Source organism: Lampetra planeri, chromosome 44 (genome assembly GCF_965212315.1).
Source record: "Lampetra planeri chromosome 44, kcLamPlan1.2.h2, whole genome shotgun sequence".
NCBI lineage: Eukaryota > Metazoa > Chordata > Hyperoartia > Petromyzontiformes > Petromyzontidae > Lampetra > Lampetra planeri.
This window is the reverse complement of record NC_136150.1, coordinates 1,583,731-1,589,717: the sequence shown is the minus strand read 5'-3', so window position 1 is coordinate 1,589,717 and position 5,987 is coordinate 1,583,731.

Here is a 5,987-nt window from a genome sequence, read left to right as displayed (position 1 = left end):
CTTATGGAGTTATTCAAATGAAATATCCTCAGCATGCGGAAGGAAAAAGAACGCTATCCTGTTTAGAGACAAGATCTGATTTAACCCAAATGTGTATCGTGTGAGGGGAAACGTTACATATCACGCCACCCACACAGTTAGAGATGGCATTCAAGCACCGCATTTACATTGGAATCAGTTGGATCTAACGATGCTTGCTTGGATACTTGAATTGTGTCCCAGACATGATAATTATTGACGCGAATTACGTAAAAAAATTGTGGTTGTATTCATCATCTTCATAGTATTGTTTTTACTTGTGAGTTATTAAATATATGCAGCTGTTTTTTGTTTTTCTGATAATTTAAGAAATACCAAAGTTTCCAATTGCTTGGGAGAAAAGTGTGTCACGTCTTTGTCCAAACCTGGCCCAGCCTCGCTCAAAACGTAATCAACAGATACATATAATCAGATATATATAATCAAAAGGCACGAACGCATTTTATTTTAACTTCTCAAAATATTTCCCCACCACCATCCTCACATCATCGCATTAAGAGATGTGGTAATCATTTAACTTTCGATTTAAAGCTTTCGTGACTGCAGGGATTCATCTTCTTGGTTCTTTCGGTAAAGTCACGTAGAAGGGAAGTAATAAAATAATAAAAATAAAACATAATAAAATAATTCTCACGACGTTTCGGCCACAACGCAAGCAGCCGTCCTCAGGTGAAAACCAGGTCTGTCGGGAGACAGCGTCTGAATGAAATCATTTAACTGTTGTATGTAAGTTGTTGTTGTAATAATTTGAATTGCAGCTATGGGGACGATTTGAGACGAGTTTACGGACTCGTGGCAGTCATGCGAAAGGTGTTGGGAGCTGATGTGCTCTTGGGCGACCGCCTTTCGGAGTTTCACGGCAGCCACGTGCAACATTCTCATGAAATCCCTGACACACGCGAGAACGCCATCACACTCGGGGCGTGGTGGCGGTGGGCGACTGCAATTGCGACGCCAAAAACTGTGCAGCTCCTTTAGCCCCTTCGAGGTCGACGGACTTCTGAGACTCTGCACAAATCTTCAAATCTCCACTAAAAAACGTCTCCGTTTAGAGTGGCTTTCTCTCTATCTCTTTACTTATTTTCAACCGTTCTTCTCGCTTTCTTCTTTACTTGGTTGTTGTTAAACTATTGTCCGCCTTGCCGTGGCATAGCGCCACTGAGATCGATCCTTTATGGGCACTTTTTGAATGTAAATTGTTATTATTATTGATAATGGTTCGCACAAAGTGAAATCGCGATGCAATGCGACGTCTTGGTAACGCGACATATTTTCGGCGACTTTTAAAATGTACCTTCAACGACTCGCAGGAGAGCGGATTGTAAAGAAAACAGCGGCAGCTGCCGAACAGCGCGGGGAGCACTCCGAGGCCGGGATGAGTCTTCACGTGAACGCCCCCATTTTGTTTTGGGAATATCACCAAACACGTGCCAGATGAAGCCAGAACGCCAATTAATTTCCGAATGTCCCAGTGTTATGAGGCCACCTTGTGCATGTTATTGTGAGAGGGGGTGTATTTATTGAATTAATTGCCCGTTACTTCCCCACGTACGCTCAAACATGCGCACACTTTACTCGTTAGCGAGGGATTTCTGAATAAGCTGTAAACGGAATTTCGGAGTAATGAGTTACAATATGTGACTAATTAGATTACTCATGGCAGAGAATGATAATCCCATGAAATGTATCCAATTAAAAAAATCTATACGATCCAAACCGTGCCTTCTCATCAATGCATTTTAAAGTCATGCTCAAGTCCACGCACATTTAATGCGGCACCCGACTGCTAATTCTCTGCGAATGTGCCCAACGCACTGCACAGATTGAGACAACTCCGTCGTGCAAGAGTCGACCATGTCTTGAGGCCACCTCACTAAAACACCCAAACCGAGGGGTGAATAGAACGGGACTCTATGGTGAAAGGCGTCAAAGCCAAAGTTCAATCCTCGCTCAAGCGAGCTTTGGAGGCGGTGCGCATCTCATGTTTACAGCCCCTGAGCCAGTGTGTGGCAACTCCACATACCCGTGGCGAGGGACAGTCTACCCACGAGACAACCTCCGTTGGCTTCCACGCAAAGCGATATCTATTTATCGTCCCCAGAGGTACGACGGGCCGAGTCAACGCCCCCGACCAGGATTCGAACTTGAGCTATTCCAACTGCCGAGCCGCTCGCTCCGCCGCTGAGCCGCATGGGTAAATTGGAGTGCAGCATTCGGTCAATGTCATGAGGTCATATCAGGAAGTGCTTCCTAATTGACAGTATTTGTGGTAATAATTCATTCTCCCCATTGTCAAACCCACACATAACAATAGAAGGACCAGGAGTAGGTGACAATGCCTTTGAAGACGGAAGCTTGTGTTGCCTCCGAAACGTCGTGATTTTATTGTTTTTATTTTTTTATTAATTTTAATTTCATTTTTTACCTACATGACTTTACCGAAAGAACTAAGAGTCCTTTGCCGTCGCAGCACCAACGTTTTGTAAACAACCTTGCTTTTCTCCCATAGCATCGTCAATCTTCCTTCTGAAAAAAAATGATGATCCTGAAGCAGAAGATTAGTGCTGGACACAGCAGTCACATTTGCAAATGTAGGATTTGTAACTTTGATCCTTACCTGCGTAGTATCGACGGTTAAAACGTGAACGTGCCATTGTGTCCAGGGACTGGTTGGTGCTACTATGGTGTTGTCTCGGTGTGGTCTGGGACTGTTTTCGTGTCGTTTTTGCTGCCTTGCCCAAGGCTTGATAAAATCGGACTTATATAATGAAATCGTTTATTTTTTATTCGTTTGTGTAATTACTTGCTTACTATTTTCTCTATTTTGCACTCCTTTTGTGTATTTTTATTGTTTGGATGTTGTAACTCGCTGACCCCCATGGACCATAGCTCATCGGATTCCTCCTCCCGCAGTCTAAATCAAGATTCAGATTCTGACATCAACGGGTGTACCACCGCTGCTAAATCACACGCACTGTGTGGCTTTCCAGGCTGAAGCGCATTCTGTACCAATGCATTACCACTCTCCCTAGGATCGCTGCCGAGACTACCTGGGACCTCTTTGCCTGGCACCTCAGTTGCACTCTGACCCCAGTTCCCAGCATCTACAGGCACTCCTCTACTTACGAACGAGGTCTGTTCGTAAGTCGATTTGTTCGTGAAGTCCAAATTTATTCCCATCAGTTCCAAACATGTTGCATGGCATTTACAAAAACACGGGGAATGGCTTTACAAGTTGTATAGTCTCCTTTAGATGTAGATGCCACTGGTTCTTCACGTTCTGCAGATGTAGATGCCACTGGTTCTTCACGTTCTGCAGATGTAGATGCCGCTGGTTTTTCACGTTCTGCAGATGTAGATGCCACTGGTTCTTCACGTTCTGCAGATGTAGATGCCACTGGTTCTTCACGTTCCGTAGATGTAGATGCCACTGGTTCTTCGTGTGGCATCTACATGACATATGCACAGGTTTGTTCGTTTCTCTGTAAGTTCGTAAGTAGAGGAGTCCCTTGATATGGGCTGCTGGATGTACGCGCTCAGAAGACACAAGTGACAACCTTTTCCAGATTGGCGCCACCGGCAGTTCTTGCTCATACGCATCATGAAATAAAGAATGAATATTACTACATTAGTCAATGAATGGATGGCTCATTATACCCATAATAATTAGACCATCATTACTATTTTGGAGATGCTTACATTATGATGTGAAAAGGAATCCGAATCAGATTTTGCGGTGTCATGATCCGTGTTTTTTTTTTACACCGACAATTAAAAGTTGGCAAACTTAAACCATCACAATTACTGCTACTTTAAACTATCGCTTGCGGCGTTGTGTTGTCGATAAAGTTTCATCGCTCGTTTCAGGCGAGCTTGGGTAGATTCCCACCTTTATGAAGCACGCAAAACTGCACGCTGTTATCCCACGTGCTTGACACAGCGAGATACATTCACATCACGTGAGTGATGCCCTTATAATCAAGTCGAGCGCTCACATCGCAAGCACCGGCAATGCCATCGTCCGTCCTTCGCTAACTGGTGGCGGATAATTGCCAATGTTGCGTTGAAAAACAAAAAAAGAAACATTCAAAGTAACACTCCGTAGCCTCTCGCTGAGGTTGCATTCAAGTTCAGTCGCCAAATTGCGCTGAAGCGCGATCACCGCCCCGACTTTATTTGCAACAAAAAAAAAACCTTCATCCGTGCACCTCATTAGTTCACTTGGATTTTGCAGTTTTTGCCGTTCACCTGACTTTCGTTAAATGACTTCACCTCTTGGTAGCGGAAGGAAGCGAATGTGCCTTATTAGTTTTTTAATGATGCGAAGCTGTAGAACAGATTTTGTTTTTTGACACGACCACTGTCAATCAAACACCCACGTATGCAGACCACGTGCTTTGCTTGAGTGTCACTGTTTACAGGCGTCCTGTGATTATTATTGAATCCGAAACAAACATCGCGGAGCCACGGATGAAATCCCCGACGCCGTGTTGGACACGCCCTCGCCACAATCTCTACGGATGTCGTCAGCGTCGAAGCAGCGTGGATCAAGTCAGAGGCGTCAATCCACGTGCCCACCAAACACGCAGCTCATCAGCGAGCCCACTGCCACGGCTTCCACAACACACAGCAAATCGGTGAGCCTACCAGCACACTGCCACAGCTTCCTATACACACAGCTCATCAACAAACCCATGACCACCTCCAGTTTCCATCCCTCTCTGATGTGGAGCTAATCGGCGAGCCCACCACCACACTGCCACAGCTCCTTCTACACACAGCTCATCAGCGAGCCCACCACCACACTGCCACAGCTTCCTCTACACACAGCTCATCAGCGAGCCCACCACCACACTGCCACAGCTCCTTCTACACACAGCTCATCAGCGAGCCCACCACCACACTGCCACAGCTCCTTCTACACACAGCTCATCAGCGAGCCCACCACCACACTGCCACAGCTTCCTCTACACACAGCTCATCAGCGAGCCCACCACCACACTGCCCAGCTTCCTCTACACGCAGCTCATCAGCGAGCCCACCACCACACTGCCCAGCTTCCTCTACACACAGCTCATCAGCGAGCCCACCACCACACTGCCCAGCTTCCTCTACACACAGCTCATCAGTGAGCCCACCACCACACTGCCACAGCTTCCTCTACACACAGCTCATCAGCGAGCCCACCACCACACTGCCCAGCTTCCTCTACACGCAGCTCATCAGCGAGCCCACCACCACACTGCCCAGCTTCCTCTACACACAGCTCATCAGCGAGCCCACCACCACACTGCCCAGCTTCCTCTACACGCAGCTCATCAGCGAGCCCACCACCACACTGCCACAGCTTCCTCTACACACAGCTCATCAGCAAGCCCACCACCACACTGCCACAGCTCCTTCTACACACAGCTCATCAGCAAGCCCACCACCACACTGCCACAGCTTCCTCTACACAGCTCATCAGTTAGCCCACCACCACACTGCCACAGCTTCCTCTACACACAGCTCATCAGTTAGCCCACCACCACACTGCCACAGCTTCCTCCACACACAGCTCATCAGCGAGCCCACCACCACACTGCCCAGCTTCCTCTACACACAGCTCATCAGCGAGCCCACCACCATACCACCCGGCTTTCATTTTCCACGGACACAATGGGCAGTGTTTTACCGGATCCACACAAACCACAGAACACGTGGATACCCAACGCACGAGTGGAAACTAAAGATGAATACTCTCCTTGTGCCGATGTGTGTCCTCTCTCTGTGTGCCGTTGTGATGTCTGTCTGCTTGTATGTCTGTCTATAGTTTACTAGTTAGATTTTTGTTGCTCACACTTAAAATTCTAACTTAGCAAATTTTGAAACATGTAATCAACCAGGCTATGCGTTAATTGTGTGTTAACCGACTCTCTGTGTTGTATTACATTACATTTCGATATTTT